Here is a 19,932-nt window from a genome sequence, read left to right as displayed (position 1 = left end):
TCAATCCCTAACACACAAAAAACAAACTAATTGATAATTAATACGCAAAGCAAAAAAATTGTTTTTATTTGTCGGGTACTATATATTTTGATACATGTTTAAGAATGCTAAAAGAACTTTATAATTAAAAGAAATAGCTAATTAAATTCTGTCCAAAAAGCTTTAATATACATTATGTTTATATAAAAAGATTACAGAGCACATTAAGAGAAAAGGAAATTGAAACAAAAATTTTAATGCTTACTTTCCCACGGCGGGTTAGTTTTTATTTTTTTCTTATTGTCAAGATATCTACATGAGATACAATGTTTTACCCTTATAAAAACATGGTTATAAAAGTTACAAATAAAACTCTAACTCAAGAGTTCACCTGCACCCAGAATGGCTCCTAAGCTCATCCTGAAACTAGTCACACCTGTGGCTGATCTGATGCCTGCCTCTCCCTCACATGGGAACAGGGCAGTTCCTGCTCACATGGCCTTTGGGTTGTGCTGGGGTACAAATCCATGGAAAGCAGTCAAGGGCATCGAAAGCTTTCTCCCTTGAGGTATATCTGTGAACACGTGGTAAGTATGGAGATGATCCCAAGCAATGAACCTAGGCCAAGGTTCTCAAAACTTAACAAAGAAGGCACTTTTACCAATTGGCTAAGTGACGCAGTGTAGGGCACTGAAAGGTCCTGAAGGGACTTTTAACAGACCCTAGAGAGTTTAAAATGAAAAGAAACAAACAAAGGCACAAACAAATTCAAACTGTTCCTCTTAAAAATGAAGATGGCTGGCCACTGAGTTCATGCCAGAGACAGCCCCTGTTCCCCTTACTAGGGAACCCACTTGGAGACTGAGATGCCTATGGGCTACATCCAAACAGGGGTTTTAGGTCTTCTTCATGCATGGTCTTGGTTGGAGCATCGGCTGGCCTCCGTAGTCCCCTCTGGGCCTAGGTTTTCAGTGGGAGGGATCACCTCTCACCATGGGGTACAGCCTTGCCAGGCCACAGAGGAAGACAATGCAACCAGTTCTGATGAGATCTGATAGGCTAGGGTCAGAGGGAAGGGGAGGTATCAGTGGATTAGGGGAGAAACATAGAAAGAGAAGGGGGAGGAAGGGGGACTGGGAGGAGACAAGGGAAGGGGCTACAGCTGGGACACAAAGTGAATAATTATAAATAATAATAATAATAATAATTAAAAAGAAAGAAAAAATGAGGATGGCCAAGAAGTGCCACAGGATTGCAGAGAAGAGAAGGTGTAAAAGGATGGCACTTGGTGTGTCAAGCCACCCCAGGGCATCAAGTGATGTCACAGTGTGCTGCAGGGCACTTCAGACATTGAAGGGGAAGGCTCGGTTTCATCACTGGCTCACACTATGCCCCTCTCACCTACATCTTAGCTTTGTGAAACCAGGCTTGCTGTGCATGGCATGATTCAAAAGCAGCAAATGTCAACTGAATATCCAATGGAACTGAAACAGGAGGGTAACATCGAGTACCAATCCAAGGTTTGAGAAGTCGTGTGGCAATGCACACGCATCCCATTCGAGAATGACTATGATTATTAAAAAGAATAGCAGAAATATAATTTCTTTTTCTTCCAAGGTATGACACCTTTTCAAACAGTACTGTGTCCTTATATCCAAAACTTATTCCGCTTTTGGGCCTCACTACTCACAAAATTTCTTCCATTCTAGGACTACTACTAAAAAAAAAAAATTGCAATCAGAGAAACATGAACCAAGAGTACCAGAGAAGCTGAGATTCAGTACTTGGGAAAAACAAGAAGCTGCAGCTAGGTGAGGGCAAGGCAGGCAGAGGATATGTACCTTGAGTGTGGTGTCAGGGACACACAGCACGTGACCATGTGCGAGAACCGAGAGCAGGGGCTGGCACTGAGTGATTCTGTCTTCACTTTCTACGTTGGCCACACCCTGGCCGGAGACACTACTGGCTTTCCAGAGGATTAACGCTTTAGGGAACACCTGCCAATCAGTTTCAGAACATTTTGTTTTATAAAATGCTAAACTTGCTCAATGGGATGCATAGGCCTGTGGTCCCAGCTCCTGGGGTGAATGGAGGCAGGAGGATAGGTGGGTCAGGGTCATCCTCTCCCTACCTGTATCATAAGTCGATAATCAAATAAATAAGCTTTCAAAAACAGTAAGATAAAAATAAATGGAAATTTTATTATTTAAAGAACACAAAGGTACACAAACAAACATTTTAGGTTACAATGCAATATTGCCATAAAATTCCAACATTAAAATAAAATACAAAACTTTGTGCCTTTGTAGTATGCTGAAAGGTTTTTGTCATTGTTGTTGTTGTTTTCTTTTTCTTTCTTTTTGGACAGGAAATCTCTGTGACATTTTGGCTGTCCTGGAACTCACTTTGTAGACCAGGCTGGCCTCTGCCTCCCAAGTGCTAGGATTAAAGGCATGTGCCACTACACCTGGTGAGAACTTTTTAAGTTACTTCGACAGCCATATCACAAAATCCTGCTGAATTTCAATTTTTTTTTTTAATTAAAATTCCTCACCATACTGGCCACTCGGCGTGGGAAACCCCAGCTGTCCGGTGTCACATTTTCCTGAGCAGAGCCAACCCCAGCAAGTCCTGTGATTGACTTACGCTTGGGTTCTGAGCTCAGGGAAAGGTGTACGAGAGAAAATGGTGAATTTTGATCTTCTTCCGTGCATTGATCGTCTTTTCAAGCACATGATATTACTGATTGAAGGCTCTACCTGAGGATAGCCCTGCTCACCACACGCTTCCCAAGGCATTGGTCTTCCCCCTGCCCTTCTACTGTGGTTACGGCTAGGATTGTCATACGTTACTTTTATATTTAAAGCTCTTCAAAGACATCCTCCCATCTATTATCTCCCTGGTTTAATACAAAGAACATATACAGAAATGAGCTTTAAAAGTGTCATGTCCTCTTCCTAGTGCCATCCCAAGGCACAGCTCTCTTTGTTCTTCTGTAACACTGGCACAAGAATTTGCCTATTTTATCATCCCTTTATCTCTCATGCAAATATAGGCCCATGAAAGCAAGGGTATCTGTCAACAGTGGACACTGTTGAATTGTCTATGCCAGGCACTTCTAAATAGTCTATACACATCTGTGCATTAAAGACTACTTGAGAGAATAGATATATACTAAATGTTCAATATTGTCATTACTATTACTTCTCATAGTAGAGCTAAGAGTACTGTTTTTGCCAACAATCACACACTCCCAAAGTCAACTGCTCACAGTCCGGCAGCAGCTTGCTCCAACCTATTTTGTCATCAACCTGTGTGGCTCCAGGAGAAAAGCTCTATTAGAGACAGAGATTTCAACTAATGAACATGGCGGTCTCTTGCCTTCCCATCTCCACTTGGGCTAGCTCATCCCATGTAGACAAATCTAACCAGCTCCAAACCAAACTCAAGGCCTGGCCAACTGGCCTTCCATAGCTCACCTATGTCTCTGCCTCTGGTTTCTTTTCTCCCCACGCACAAGTCCCAACAAAAAATAACTCTCAGTGTGACTTTGCATGTACATTGATCCCATTGCACACACCCTGAAGGCAGACACAACTTCATGTCTGTCACCTCTGTGACATCATCATACTTAAGTGAAGAAAGACATCTTGATCTGTTACAGAAAAAAAAAAATCACTAAATAAATTTCTAGGCCTCTGGGCAAAAAATCATCTACTTCCACACTCCTTGCTGGTACCTTAACCAGAGAAAGGAGACCATCCTGCCTGTGCCTCCACAATGGCTACCTGGTCACCAAGGCAGGGGCCAAGCACCATTTGTTGAATCAAAGGGAACTCAGAAAATCTATAGACTATGTTTTGTGATCTATAACAAGCCTGTAAGGAGAACCCATTCTTTGTTTTTTAGTCCATAATTTCTTTGGTTTATAGTAAATGATCAATAAAGGTTAGTTCTCAAAGTCATTTTAGCTTCAGGCACAGCTGCACCATGAGCCAAGCGTCACCCCACTTCGTTACAAATCAGGGAGCACTCAGAGGATTTAGGATAGGAGACTCTCACTTTAAAGCGATCATTTTCCTGAAGCAAGGCTTCAGGAAACTGAGCCCAGCCTGGACTTTCCACTTACTAGTGGACACGTAAACACCTAAAAAGTTCCTTAACATAATTTTATTCACTCCATCCGTGAATTCAGATGATTCCACTCTTTCAAAGGTTGCTGTGAGAACTAAATAAAATAGCAGATGTTAAATGCTTCTCAGCAGGCAGGTAAACAATGGGTTGTGTCCCAGCTTCCTTCCCTGTCCCCTAAAGCAAAGAAAGCCAGGGCAGAGTGACTTAATCACGCTTGACGGAAGACAGGCTCCCGTGACCTTTTGTACAAACAAAATCGTTAAATGAAATTTGCTGAGGGCTCTGGAAAGAGGAAAGGGGCAGGGGGCAGGAAAAGATTTGGAGGAGACAGTATGAGAAAGAGTGTGTATGATGGAAGTGATCATGTACACGTGTGAAAGTCTCGTTGTGAAATCTATTATTTTGTACAATCACCATACACTGGGTAGGAGAGATGGCTCAGTGGTGAATACTGGCTGCTCTCCCAAAGAACCAGAGTTCAATTCAATTCTAGGGATTTTGATACCCTCTCATGGCCTCTGAGGGCACCAGCCATACGTGTGCTACACATAATAACATGCAACCAAAACGTCCATACACATAAAATAATAAAATGTTTTTAAGAACAACAAAAATGCTAATAGCTTCACTGTCGATCACATGCATATTAAAGTGTCTAACATTTTGTGCCTAAAGAAATGCTACTATACTAACAACTTGTAACACTGACTGTCCCAGCTCTTAGTAAGTCAGAGAATGCTCCAGATTGGAGCCTTCAATTCACTTTCCTCAAGTTCAGTCATTGACATTTCAGACCTTCAGCTCCCACTGGCTCCAGGCAACTCTTCTGCTTTGTGGTTTCCCTGTATGTACAGCCCATGCTCAAACACTTGGCAGGAAAACACTTCGGATTTACAGATTGTTCTTTTTCAATTGGCTTTCACATTTCTTCTTTGATTCTATCCGCAGGGAGGTAAAAAAAATAAACAGACAAATAAATAAATACTCTTCTGCCTTGTCTCCTCAGGTCTCCAGAATTTGAAGTAGAAGCGATCAAGAAGGAGGGAGACGGGAGGCCACAGAGCCATTGCTTTTCTCCTGCGGATGCAGAATTAACATCCCCTCTGCCTCAAGAGGCATCTTCCAGGCCTTCCACCTCAGCCAGTGTGTTCAGCTCCTCAACCCTGTGGTCACATCCTTTCTTTCCAGCACCCCATGGCCTCTTGGCCACCTCCCCAGCCAGCTTCATGCTGAGCAGGAAAGGGACTTTTTCAAGGAGCCCAGAGAGGAGGAAGCTACTTGTTCCCAGGGGCCTGAGTTTTTCATTTGTGTGTGTGGGGGTATGTTTTCTCTTTTTGAAACCAGGAAGCTAAATTTGCCTAATGATTAAGCCCCAAAGGCTTTATTCTTTAGAGAACCCACAGTTGCCCATGAGTTCACCCTCTCTCTTCGTGCTAAAATCAGCCCATTTCCAAATCACTCAGGCATAAGAAAATACCCTCTTGGTGAGGCCTATCTTTTGTCTTTCTTCTCCATGGAGATTACAAGGGAACCATTCTAGGCTTGTACATGCTACGCATGCACTCTCCTACTAAGCTGTACCCATCCACCTGGTCCAATCCCTTCATCACAAGCACGACCTCTCCAGGCCGCCATATTTACATTCCATGTTACCCTCACCCAAACTAGAAGCACACAATGCTCAACTATATCTCCATTTCCTAAGAAGACAAAAAATCAAAATGTCACTTCTCCCCATTTACTTATTTTGGCCTTTTGTTCTCAAGGATTGAACTCAGGATTGTGTTCGAGCAATATAAGCAACTCTACCTCTGAACTGCATGCTCAACCTGTTCCTAGTCTTTTAAATAAATGCACACACATTCTTCTTATTTCCCTTAATCAGCCCTGAAGACCCTGCAAGTTCCAACTCTCTTCCTATAATTGAAGTTGTTTTTGTTTTTGTTTTTTTTTCTCCCATGGCTTCCATAAAGATACACTCTCCCTTGGCCACACATGTAACATGCTTGATGTCTGGCATCAAGGAATGTCTGGCTGTGGAAATCCACATACCTAGTATTAACCTCTGTGCAGGCAGACAAGTCTTACCAAAGCCACTGCATAGCCCTTCATGGGCACCAACCACTGGGAGTGTGACAGAACCCTGTTGGGTGTCAAAATGGTTGTATTTGCTGAGAATTGGGATGGCAGGCTAAATCAGAATCCTAAATGACTTGGTGGACTTTAGGAAGACGCTTAATCCTCCAATGACTCATTTGGAAAGTATGGGAATCGCCAGCAACTCCACAAGGACATGGGAAAAAAAAAAAAAAAAAAAACCTACACAGAACATCTACCAAGCACTCTGCCTGGGAGGACTCTTGTGAATGACCTATATGAAGTGGCCTACGAGTATTCGTATTTACTAGATCTATTATCCATAATCCACCGAAACATCCTTTTTAGGCAGCCTGGTTAAAACAGAACATCCTTTGTCCATGTGCCAGGACAGAAGACGTTGAGCCTTTGTTTCAGCCATGTATCTGAATAACACCAGATCCTTTTAAGATAAATGCTCCATCCCTGGCCAAAATAAATCCGGGTAAGAGCGTGGTGTGCGTGTGCGGTGCCCTGGTGGGAGAGGCTTGCTTCAGCGCATCCTGCTTCTGCTGAGGCCTGCGTGGAAGGAAACAACAAAGTCTCCTGTTTCGACCGGAGAGACAGACATGTCTGCTCGGACCACTCAGCTACCACTCCACCCCCGCAGATCCCTTCCCACCACAGTCCTGCTTGGTCAGCTCTTCCTTCAGTTTTGTGCAATTGTGTGCAATACTTCAGCTTCCTTCCAATAAATTCCCCCTCTTCTCTGAAGGGAGCCAGGGGAGGTTTCGGTAGAAACCCAAAGGCTTTCTATGGGTGCACACGTCATTTCCTTTAAATTAGTCTTGTCACACAGTTACTCTTAACAAACTTGTAACTTCAACTTATGAGGCTTGGGGAATCTCTCACAGCCTTACCTCCGAGCAGCCCAAATACACCTTAACTTCTAGAGTCTAGAATCTAGACCTTCTCATTTACAAAACAACTGAGTGACTCCAGTACCCATCCCTTACAGCTCAAATTCTCTGGATTTCTGAATCTGTGGTAACTTTTACTTCTTAGACACAAAAGAAGACATAGAGGTAAAAACCCTCAAGATGAGCCTAGGCTATCACTGCCCCAGTTAGTGGAGGGCAGCAGTTCACAGATTGAGAAACTCCTTTTCTTCCTTCTTACTAGTCTCCACATGGCTGGGATGTACTATCCTCCTCCATCGAAGGAGAACTTTTAGCTCTCTCTGATCATGATTGTTACTTTACCAGAAATCTGACAACCTGATACCCCACTTTTCTGTCTAATGTTACACACATGCACACACGCAGCCCATATAATAGTCCGTCTTCTAGTATTACAATGAAATACTTGAGGCTGAGTAACCTTTAAGGAAAAGAAGATACTTTTGACTTATAGTTCTTGAGGTCCAAGGTCAAGGGGCCACATCTGTTCATGGTCTTTTGGCTTCTAGAGCTCCAAGGTAATGTGAGACAGAGGTAGGAGATAGGGACCACATGCAGCTCTCTCTCTCTCTCTCTCTCTCTCTCTCTCTCTCTCTCTCCTTACAAAGCCACCAGAGTCCAGGACTTTCTACCTGATGACCTAACAGAATCCTATGTACCTCCCCACAGCACAACCTCTGTGCATCAGGTAGGTCAGTTTCCACTCTTTTCTTACATCACATCAGTATTAAATGTCAACACATAAGTGATTCCTTTAAAGGCACACCCTGATCACATCCAAAAAACTGTTCGCTCACAGCCCAAGGCTACATTTCAGTATGGTTCACTCTTCCCACAAATGTCCAGGCTGGAGCCAACAGAGGTCGTCCTGTGCTCTGCTCCCAGCATGAGGGATGGGTAGGCATTGTCAAAATCAAAGCATGATGAAGGATTTATCTCTTCCTCAACATCTGGCACTCAGGAATTATCGTCAAAGGCAGGATACATATCCAAGTCACAGACTGTACTACTGCCCTGGGATGTAAATATCTGCCTTCACTGTTGACAGCCTGTGCTCACACACACCCTTTCAGACCCGTACCACGTCACCCAAACCATGTAGTCTGACAAACTCCAGAATTAAAAGATGTAGCTTTAAGAGTAGTATCTTAATTATTATTTTAAAGTTAGAAAGCAGGGCAATTCCATACTATGTTAGAATCAAAAACACACGTCCCAATGAACATTAAACACACCATCAACACTGAATTTACTCAAAAGCACATAAAACAACAACAAAAATACATACATATTTCTTTACCCTTTCCATCCAAACTATGATTTTAAGCCAATGATCAATTTAATTTTTTTTTTCTGAAAAGTTAGTTAACAAATGGAACCATCCCAAGAAGTCACTGGCGGAGTTCAACATTTTACTAGACGTGTAACATCAGGTGTCGGATAACAGTAGCTGTAAGCCTATACGTATGTCAGCCAGGATGATGGCTCCCACCTGTAATTCCAACACTCAGGGATAACAGGAGGAGGATCAACACAAGTTTGAGGTCAACCTGGTCTACACAGTGAGCTCCAGGCTAGAAGGGGTGATATAATGAGACTTTGTCTCAAAAATAAGAAAACAACAACAATAAAAACATACCCGAGAGCTTGTGAGACAATAAATACATGCTTACCCAATTTGCATTTATTTTAGATATCATACCCAGTTTTGTTTCATACTTCAACATTTTTTGAAAAATAGTGCTCGGGGTCATGAGAGTGGGAGAGCTATCCCTGCCCCTCACTGGCTGCGTTCTTGTGTGAGCTAACCGGGGCAGTGCTGGAGAGCTCACCCTGGTGGTGTGGGTGTGGGAGAGCTGGCGGGCTGACCGATTCAACTACCACCCAGGACCAGATCAAAGGCCTTGAGTTACCCCATCTATGAACTACTGGAGAGCATGAAGGGGCCAGCTGTGTAGATCCAAAGCTGCAGGATCTCCATGACATAGAGCAACAACAGGATAGCCAAGAAGAGTTCTGGCGAGGAGCTAGTATTGACAGTGTAGCAAAAGCAAGAGGCCTCAAACCAGACCAATGACTCATTGCACTGAATATTTGCAAGAGGTGGGGACAAAGTGGATACCGTGGGACACACTGTGACACACTACAGCTTCCATGGCAAGATGCTTATTTAGTTGTTGTTTTTTTTTTTTAATTTTCTTTTGGGGTGAGGTTGCAAGGGCAGAGGGCAGATATGAAGGGAAGGGGAGGTGAATGGGACTGGGGTACATGATATGAAATTCACAAAGAATCAATAAACAGTTTTAAAAAAGTAATGCTGGGGATCAGACACAGGGTCTCGTGCTCACAAAGCAAGAATTCTATCACCGAACATCCCATCCCCTCACATTCATTACCTGAGAAAAACTTGCATAGTATTAAAGTAAAATTTAATGGTCACGAGTAAGAAGCAGACCTATCTCTTTCCTGTTTAAAGGGGAAAGCCTGGCACCTGACCTGGCTTCTGGGGCTAAATCATCGTCTCTTTTAGGCTGCTCTCAGTTTCCTATCCAAACCTGCCCTGGCTGGGCATGGTGGTACATGACTGAAACAGGAGGATGGCTGCAAGTTTGAGGGCTTCATGGTAATATCCTGTTTCAGAACAAACAGGAACCTGTTGGGATAAGAGTTGATAACAATTCTGAAACTTTCCCTCTGTGCCTGGTACTGTGCTAAGGACTTTACATGGATTTCTCATTCTTTCATGAACCCATTAAATTCCATTATCTCCATTTAACAGATGAGAAATCTGAGGTTTAAAGGGGAAGGCTTGAAAGTGGAAGAGGCAATAAGCAACAACTAGAATTGGATCATACTCTTGGGGCATTTCACTGAGCACTGCGAAAACTAAAATAAGATTCCATGCTTTAGCTATCACAGAAGAAATGAGGAACCTTGCCAGGCCAGGCCACCCAATGTGGCTCTTCTTCAAGAACTAACAGAGAGAGGACTTCCGTGTGTGGCCAGGACTGACATGGCAGAATCATGGGGGATGCGGGGAAGTGGGGAGTGGGGAGTGGAGAGATGACTAAGCAATTAAGAGTGCTGTTTAATCCAGAGGTCCTGGGTTGGATTCCCAGAACCATGCAGTAGCTCACAAGCCTGTAACTCTAGTTCTGAGGGAATCTGACAACCTCTTCCAGTCCCTAAGGGCACCAGGCACAAGTGCGGTGTACAGGCATACATTTCAGAAAAACACCCATACATATAGACTATTAGGAAAAAGAAAACCATAGTCACGGAAGTGTGGGTACGCTGTAGCGACGGGCGTAGGTGACGGGTGCAGGAACGAACTTTCACAGGGCTCACCTGGTGAAGGTGAAGAGTGGGAATAGATACAGACCTTGACAGAAACATCGCAGGAGGGCAGAGAGGCAAAATGTGGGAGCTGGGGATGACTGCAGCAGTCTGTGGAGTTCAGAACCAGCAAGTCTTCAGAGCCTGTTAGAACCGCAAGTGCTCAGCCCCCTCTCCCCCACTCCCAACGTGGGTCTGAGCAAAGCCTCAGGGGGTTGAGGCTATCTTGACTTCAAGTTCTACACCCTTAATTTATAGGCAAGACAGGAGGTCCAGGGTCCAGCCACAGGGCCCACAGAGTTTCCGCCTTCAAGATATGAGGCTCGGATCACAAACTCTCCCTCGTTGCTTGGTTCATCTTCACAGTGGTATCCATTTCCCCCAAACCCAAACTTAATAAAACATATTTAAACAAACTGTAGGTGACATAATTAAAGGTAGAGACCAGAGGGTCAGTAGTTGCTGATACAGTGTGCATGCTCACAAAACCTCATACAAAAAAAAAAAAAAAAAAAAAAAAAAAAAAAAAAAAAGGAAAGAGCTGCCCAGGAGAAGACGAGCCTCAGAGTCTAGACTGGGCAAAATGGCTGGATGCACAGGCCATGGAAGAGAAAGAAGCTTTTCCAAGGGAACAACAGACAACAGACAAGGCTTTGACAGGGTGCAGTCAGTTCTCAACCTATGGCTAATTGGATGAGAATTATAAAATGTCACTTTTTCATCTAATTAACAAAGCCATTTGTACTCCCCGAGTCTGACCGGCTATGATTAAATCAGCGTGATTGAAAGCAGGTGAAACGGGGCTCACAGATGACTCAAAGCCAACTTCAAGCTCAGCTGTCCCTGACTAGGATTTGCAGTGTTCACCTTTGCAACATTTGTTTGGAACTTGGCTCCCTGGTTGCAAACAACATGAAGGAACAGGGAGCCAGGAGGTGAGAGAACAGCAGTTTCCTCAGCCTTTCTTATATGAGTAAATCCACAAGACTGTGTTCTGAAGTAGTGGAGTCCTTATGTCCGGGAAATACAGAGGCTGGCGGAAATACACCAGAACTAGAACCAACATGGTGATCCTGCCCTCAGAATTCCACTTTAGTTCCTACAAAGGAGGTCTGGGAGGAAGGCCCTGAGCAACATCAGGAGAACGTCAGGCGACACGGTGGTGGCAGGGCTGTGTTCGAGCAGCTGGACCCAGAATCCTTGGCTCTCGAAGACCCGAGACTGCACAGCAACAGGCAGACAGCACTGCTGCCTCCTCAGCCCTCACACTAAGGGGACATTTGAAGATGCGTCAGTACAGTGGCTTCTTAAAGACTGATCTATTTTATGTATGTACGTGTACAGCATGAGTGCCTGGTGCCCCTGGAAGCCAGAAGAGGTCATCAGATCACCAGGACCTGGAGTTAAAGATGGTGTGAGCCACTCTGTGGGTGCTGGGAATCGAATCTGGGTCCTCTGGAAATTAGTCAGCCATGCTCTTAACCACTAAGCCACCCTCCAACCCCAGTTCTTTCTTCTTTAAACTCATCCATAAAAATTACACAGATTAATAGCATGCTATGTGATGTTCCAATGCATGTATACATTGGGTGACATTTAAATTGAATTAAAAGTAACCTCAAGCATTTATCATCTATGATGAAAATATCCTTCTGATTTTCTGAAATACACAGTGAATTATTGGTATCCATCAATCTATCTGTCATCTGTCTATGTGTGTTTCTACCAACCTGATAGTCTTAGAAAACTATCCCACTGAACCACATTTCATATCAAAAACATAAAGTGCTCCTAGCAAACAGCAGGAATGGCCTCCTCAGAATACATTTGCGTATACCTGCTCTGCCACAGAATCTACCCCTGGGCATCAATTCTGTTCTCCATCCACTGACATCCCTCAGAACTCAACTTCGCTGAGCTAAATAAAATACACTGCCTCAACCTCCTCTCCCAGTGCTTTCCATTATCATCCCCTAACACGCATATGGATTCTCCCTACTGCCACTGCTAATCCAGTTATCTTTCCTTACAACAGGCCCAACTCTCTTCCCGAGGCTCCCGCAATGGGAGTAGACAGCTGCTTAGGCATTGTGCTCAGCTACATGCAGCACATTCCTCCTAACCCACCAAAGGAGCGGCTGTGGGAAGCACAGCTCAGCTTCTGCCATTTTCCTGGAATACCTCACCACGTAAGCAGCCTCTGCCCTTTCAAACAAGCCACTCTGAATACCACATCCTCTGTGCAACTCATCCCTAACCCTTAGGCAATACCACACATCCCTCTGTTTTCACGAAGAGCATTCATTTCCCATTTTATTTCAGCTTTAGTAGTCAGGACACTGCCAAGCCACTTAAAGGTGTGTGGAGCAAGCTAAAAAAAATAAATGTAATTAAATTAAAAAAATAGCCTTTTTCTGTTATTACCTACTGTCAGGTCTGGGTCACAACAAGACAAACGACTAACACAATATAATCAATATACGTTTTACAGTGTTGTGGGGGCGACAGAACCTAGGCCTGTACATCTGCTGGGCAAGCACTAAAACACTGAGCTGTAATCCTGAGCCCACAGGCAATCCTCATGCTGATTTGACTTAGGTAATACTTTTGATATTTTGTGAGTACTGCGGCAGAAAGAAGCGTATTAAACGTTATCAGCTCCCTGCACTTTAATGTAAATTGTTCAAGAACGCTATTTAAACAATTTCATTGGGGGAGGGATGGAAAGGTGTTCACTGCCTTGTCGTGTTTGAACATTTTCTCTAACAAGACCAGTCTATATCTAAACCTTCTTATGGGTCTGGAGAGATGGCTCAGCAGTTAAGAGCACTGGCTGCTCTTCCAGAGGACCCAGGTTTAATTTCTAGCACCCACATGTTAGTTCACAGCAATCTATAACTCCAGTTCTTGGGGATCAATGCTCTTTCTGGCTTCTCTGGCTACCCAGCATATGGGGTACAGAGGAAGAAGCAGGGAAAGCACTCATATACATAAATTAAAATTAACCAAAAGGTTTATCTAATAAAGTTTCTCTATTAGGCAGATCTTCCACCAGCTATGCCAGAGGATTCATAACTTATGCCATAAAACGTCATCAGTATTCTCAGTAGTCAAAGGCAAATAACACCAGACATACATGGAACTATGAGCTTTCATTACTGTAAGAGAATAAAGTCAAATTGACTAAATGATTAATATTAGGATTGTTTTATGAAAAAAAATTATCTGTATCAGAGACACACATACATGCACATACTTAAAAATTAAGCCAGACATGGTGGTGTATAAATTTAATCCCAGCACTCAGGAGGCAGAGGCAAGAATTCTGAGTTCCAGGCTAACCAGCAATATATAGTGAGTTCCAAACCAGTCAAATTACCTAGTGAAACCTTGTCTCAAAAAAGAAAAAAAAGTCAAAGAAAGGTAAAGTGAAGATACAAATTTGAAAATATTTATTTTTAAACAAAGAATATGATATTATAACTGTGTTTATATACACTTTATTTTTTTATACCACAGTGATTTCTTAGCTCTCTCTGTTGATCACGCCCTTGATCCCAGCACTTGGGAGGCATAGGCAACAGATCTCTGTGGGTTCAAGGCCAATCAATCTGCCCTACCTAGCAAAGCTAGCCAGTGCTGCACAGTGAGCCCGAGACTGTCTCAAAGCAGCAGCAACAGCAGCAACTAAATAAGTACATAAAAAGGAGGATTTCCAATTTGTACTGAAATACTTAAGTGCAGGCAAGGAACATTCCGCAATGATTCAAACATCTGTGTCTGCAATGAGACATCTACAACCCTTAAGTAGATGTAACTGGGCAAACCTACTCCCTTCCCATCTTCTCCCACTCAGTAGGGAGCACCCAGTGCTCAGGTTTCAAACATAGAAATAATCCTTGATCCTTGTTTTCCTCCCTCTCCAGATTTGTCAGCAATCTTCCCAAGGACTGTAGATGCTAACCTCTCTCTGATCGCTACCCAGTAGCTTGTAGGTTGTCACCTCAGCACTGTCAGATAAACATAGGACACCAAAGGAAGCCGGGGTGTCACACCAACAACAAATCATTTTGCGGTCAAACTGTTTCCTCAATACTACATAAGATATCCTAAGACGTTTTTCATTTCTGCCCTAGTTTGCTTCTCTGTTGGTGATCAAACACTGACCAAAACAACCTGGAGAAGGAAGGGTTTATTTGGCTTATGGTTAATGTCTATCACTGAGAGAAGCCAGGGCAGCAGGAACCTAGAGGTGAGAGCTGAAGCCAAGACCATGGAGGAGTGCTGTTTTCTGGCTTGCTCTCCACTGCTTGCTCAGCTTGCTTTCTTATGTAGCCCAAGACCCTCTGTTCATGAACGGGACTTCTCATAGTGGGCTAGGGCCTCCCACATTAATCATCAATCAAGAAAATGCTATGTAGTTGAGTACTGTTCTTTCAAGATGTGTAAAGGGTTGTGTTGGAATTTTGATGGGTATTGCATTGAGTCTGCAGGTTGCTTTTGGTGAGATGGCCGTTTTCACTATGATAATCCTACCGATTCATGAGCATGGGAGATCTTTCCATCCTCTGCTATCTTCTTCAGTGTGTTTCTCCAAAGACTTGAAGTTCTTGTTATTCAGGTCTTTCACTTGCTTGGTTAGAATGACACCAAGATAGTTTACATTATTTGTGGCTATTGTGAACGCTGTTGTTACCCTACTTTCTTTCTCAGCCCATTTATCAATTGTATATAGAAGGGCTACAGAGTTTTCCCCCAACTGGGCTGCCTTGTCAAGCCTCAATAGGAGAAGATGCACCTAGTCTCAATGCAACTTGATACTCTAAGGCTGGTTGATATCCTCTGGGTACCTCCCCTTTTCTGAAGACAAAGGGAGGAGGAGTAGAAGGAGAGTTGGGGGGGCTAGGACGAGAAGGGGAAAACTGTGTTCAGGATGTAAAGTTAATTAATTATTAAAAAGTATAAATGTGGGTGGCATCCAAAATAAACAAATAAAACAGCAGGGCTATTATTAAAAGAAAAAAAAGCAAGAAAATGCCCTCAATAAACATGGTGGTCACAGGCTAATCTGATAGAGGCAATATCTCAGTTGAAATTCTCTTTTCCCAGAAATGCCTAGGGTAGTGTCAAGCTGCCAAAAATTAACAAGCCCAGTTGCTTATCTGAAAACTTAAGGGCAGGCTAACAGTATGCATTTTGTGCCCTTGATAATCTGGCAACTCCATCTGATTTTCCCCTGATTTCTCCACACAGCTGAATCTCAACTAACTACAACCTCCTTTGGCTGGCGAGATGGCTCATTGATTTGGAGCATGTATTGCTCTTCCAAAAGACCAGAGTTCAATTCCCAGCACACATGTCAGGAGACTCAAAACTCAAAACTGCCTGTAACTCCAGCTTTCTCTCTCTCTCTCTCTCTCTCTCTCTCTCACTCACTCATTCACACACACACACACACACACACACACAGACACACACACACATGTTCTTTTGAAAAGTAAAATAAATAATTTTTACAAACCCTCTCACTAAAGCTATTAGCAAAGATCACTGGTAAATTGCTTATTCATCATGTATGAAGTCCTAGGATCCAACTCTAACACCACATCAAAATAAAGCCATTTGGAGGCTTTCTTCATAATTTTGAGTACTATTTAAGGTTTTTATTGAGCCCATCTTGGTCTTTGGATGGAGAGGGCAGGAGAGGCTGGCAAAGGCCCTCCTTGCTTCCCAACTTCAGCCATCCTCTAATTTAGTGACAAAATCTTTCTTCTTAGCAGATACTCACGTTTAGCCCTTCTTCAGGACCTTTGTACTTGCTATACATCTATCTAGAACCTCCTCCTCTGTTAGATACATCATAGCTCTAAGTCACCCAATCCCCACCACCAGAGTAGCTAAAGAAACATGTACAGTTCTTGCACACCTTCTTTCTATGGGCGCAGTGTGATTTTCCTTAGAGCCCTCAATCATGTGAAATCCCGTATGAAGTATATGGCCTGCATCTGCCCTGCATTTTCCCTGTTTTGGGAGAACACAGATCTGAATCTGGAATTTCATTAGTCCAAGATCTCTTGGTTGATCAATGAAAAATAGCTCCATCTATCAGCTGAGCTTTCCTTCTGTTCCAGGCAGACTTCTGCTTTGCATTTTTTTCATATGCTGACATCCCCTCCCCTCCAAAAGAATCCTTCCTGCACCAAATCCTGACCTCTTTGCAGCAAACTGTGAGTGCACATTGCACTTGGTGCATGATACCCCAAAAGTTTGGTCAACAGAAGTGTCTTCCTGGTCTACATGGAAGTGACTTAATTACTTGAATTACTTGTATTTAAACCGTACAGTTTTTAGAACCAAGTAGAAACTCAACATCCAAGGCATTGATGTACATGCTACAAAAAGCCTAGTTTCCATAGCCCATAAGACAAAAATCATAGCCTCCCAGCAGAGGCTCTTAGCCCTGAGTGAAACACTCAGTGCAGGGGTTGGCGGAGGAAGCATTAACATTAAAGAACAAGAATGAAATCCTATAAGTTGAAAACTGCTTCTAAATGGGAGTCTGCCATAGTAATCAGCATAAACAGGATTAAGTGCTGAGAAATGGTCCCGAGTCACATTAGCTCGATAGCTAAAAATAGAGCAAGGGACAACAAAGGAAGAAGGGACTTCCTGAGCATCGCCTGGGCGTAGTTTTAAAGCAGTGTGACCAAGGTCTGAGGCACACAGCAGTATTGAACAGTATTCAAGCAGGGCAGGTGGCCTGGATGGAGGCGGGAGAGAAATGCATGGTGGTGATTTCAGGTTTCTAAGTTCTCCAGGTTGTTAACAGCCGAGCATGACATTCGGGGTACAGGCACATTTTCTTTAAGAAAACCTTGGAAATTGGTTGTGCTGTCCCAATCATTCAGCACTCCACACGCTTTCCAACACCCAAGGCCAGGGAAGGGTTGCAGGTCAGCCTTTATTCTCTACCCTGAAGGAGAAGCAGCAGAGACAGGCAAACCCGCATGAGGTCTAACGAGGCACCACAGTGCGACTCTGAGGTGGCAACACCCTCGCACATGCTCTTGCTGGATGGAAGCTCACTCCTGGCCTCATGTACTTGGGAGAGTCATGCTTCAGTTGTTGGTTAACTGGTCTCCTCACTTGGTGCTGTCTGCTTTCCCGATGAGGTAGGTGAGGTAGGTGGTAACGTCTGCAGAACTCTGGGAGTGCACTGAATGCCTCAGAACCACACACTTATAGATGCGTAAAATTAAAAAAATAATTTTGATTTTTTATTCTAGTGCCCAAAAAGTAAACATGGCACTGTTTACTGTGTGTATAGATGTAACTGTGTGTGTGGATGCCCAGCAAGCCACACATTGCTACCACCTGCACTCCCACTCTTTCCCTTGCCTCGTTATCCTCCTTAGAAGCCTGGTCTTGAGCTCCACACGTGTGAAATAACAGCAGATGTACTCATTCCCACATATCAGTATCTTGCTTGAGCTGAGTCACACTATCTCATTTCAGGAATATTCCAAACTTCATCAAACATTCTTCAGATGATTGGAATCTGATGTCTGTTTTTTTTTTGTTGTTGTTGTTTGTTTGTTTGTTTCAGTGAATGATTTAAGCTGACACATGCAGCGTTGTCCACTCTTTGTGGGTGTGTGCTCTCATTTCTCTAGGAAGGGGATCAGCTGTGAGGGGGTGTCTGCTGAGGTTTATGTGGGAATTGACAAAAGTCTTCCAGCAGCAGCCTCTACCTGTTTACATATGGCTTCCCCTGTCCCGGCCAGGCTCATGTGTTGTTAATCTTTTTTTGTTATGGGTGGGACAATTCATTAAGCAAACATTGAAAGGCTACATTTCCTCCTCAACTGGACTTTGGATAAGTTGGTTTCATCCCATTTCTTTTCCTTTTGTAACCATGTGTGTATGTATGTATGTATGTACTTAGTTAACAGGTACTCCTTGTCAGAGAGAGAGAGAACAGATCAGAGGACAACCTATGGGAGTTGGCTTTCTCCTTCCACCATGTATGCTCCAAGGATTGAATTCTGGTCAACAGACTTGGTGGCAAGCATTTTTTACCCACCAAGCCATCTCACTAGCCACCCACTTCTTTTTTATTTTTAGTTTATTTAATTTATTATTTTATGTGCATTGGTGTGAGAATGTCAGGCCACCTGGAACTGGAGTTACAGACAGTTATGAGCTGCCATGTCGGTGCTGGGTATTGAACCAGGGTCCTTTGGAAGAGCAGACTCTCCAGCTGTCTCTCCAGCCCCCACCCATTGCTTTTTAAACAGATTTCACATAGTCTTTTATAATCAACCCTACTTCAATCCTGGTAAAGAATTCACAAAGATCAAAAAAGATCAGCTCAGAGATGAGGAGTCTTGTCAACATTCAGAGGGTGAAGGTGACTTCGGTGTCTCAGCCCTTGAAGAGATAGGTGCCCTATATAGACTGAATTCTTGCATGTAGAAAGAAACAAAGTGACAGGGAGAATCTATAGGATGATGGAGGTACCAGGAAACTGTGCTGTAATTCATGGATGCCTACTGTGCACATGTCCTCACTCATGGGCATCTTTGCAGAGTACAGACATACCAAGAGCTGCTAGAGACACCAAGGAAAAGAAAGCAGGACTCCTGTACCATGACAACTCAGCTCTGAGTGGGACATCCACAGAGTGACAGAAGCTCTGTGCTTTCCCATATAGTGCACAAAATGGCCATAGTAATGCTGTCTGGGAAAGTGAGGCTGTCTCACAAAGTGTGCCCCCATCCCACCCAAAGCTTCTTTAGAGGGTAGAGACAACCAGGAAAAACTATTGTGATTTAAAATCAAAGAAGTAGAGGACTTGGTGGGGTTTACTTCGGGTTCCCTGTAGGGTAATTGCCAAAATAATGATCCCCTATGGCAATACAGTTCTCTGCCCTAATTCAAGGCAGTGGGGGTAGGGTTGGAATTTATTCACTTCTGTTGTGACTCCATATCTCAATTTTAAAAATAACAGCAAAATAAACCTGAGAAAAACAGAGCTTGGCACAGATACCTTACAAAGTGTCTCTGGTTTCCAGTGAAGTTCTGTTCTCTCTCCTCCTCCTCCTCCTCCTCCTCCTCCTCCTCCTCCTCCTCCTCCTCCTCCTCCTCCTCCTCCTCCTCCTCCTCTTCTTCTTCTTCTTCTTCTCCTTCTTCTTCTTCATCTCCTCCTCCTCCCCCCTCTCCTTTTCTTCTTCCTCATCCTTTTCGGTACTTGCTCTTGGGCAACTGTGTGGAATCCCATTTATTGACGTAGTAATCTACAAACCCAGCAGGTTAAGGCTTGATACCGAGTGAGGTTGCTATATGGCTGTTGGTGTCTGTGCCACTGGGGATAGAACTGCAGACCCTCATATTTGTAGTTTTGGTGCTGATTCAGGAGGACCTTGGGATTGGGGGGACCTAGTGCTGG

At 43.6% G+C, this 19,932-nt stretch overlaps 1 protein-coding gene across 2 annotated transcripts in view; it reads right to left on the bottom strand.

Annotated features, from left to right (window-relative positions):
- Lyn (LYN proto-oncogene, Src family tyrosine kinase) overlaps positions 1–19,932 on the bottom strand; it is a 117,771-nt gene that overhangs the window by 81,081 nt on the left and 16,758 nt on the right. The gene's annotated exons all lie outside the window — the stretch shown is intronic.

This window comes from Meriones unguiculatus, chromosome 6 (assembly GCF_030254825.1).
Source record: "Meriones unguiculatus strain TT.TT164.6M chromosome 6, Bangor_MerUng_6.1, whole genome shotgun sequence".
Classification (NCBI taxonomy): domain Eukaryota; kingdom Metazoa; phylum Chordata; class Mammalia; order Rodentia; family Muridae; genus Meriones; species Meriones unguiculatus.
The sequence above is the reverse complement of the archived record's forward strand: the minus strand, read 5'-3'. Positions and strand labels throughout refer to the sequence as shown.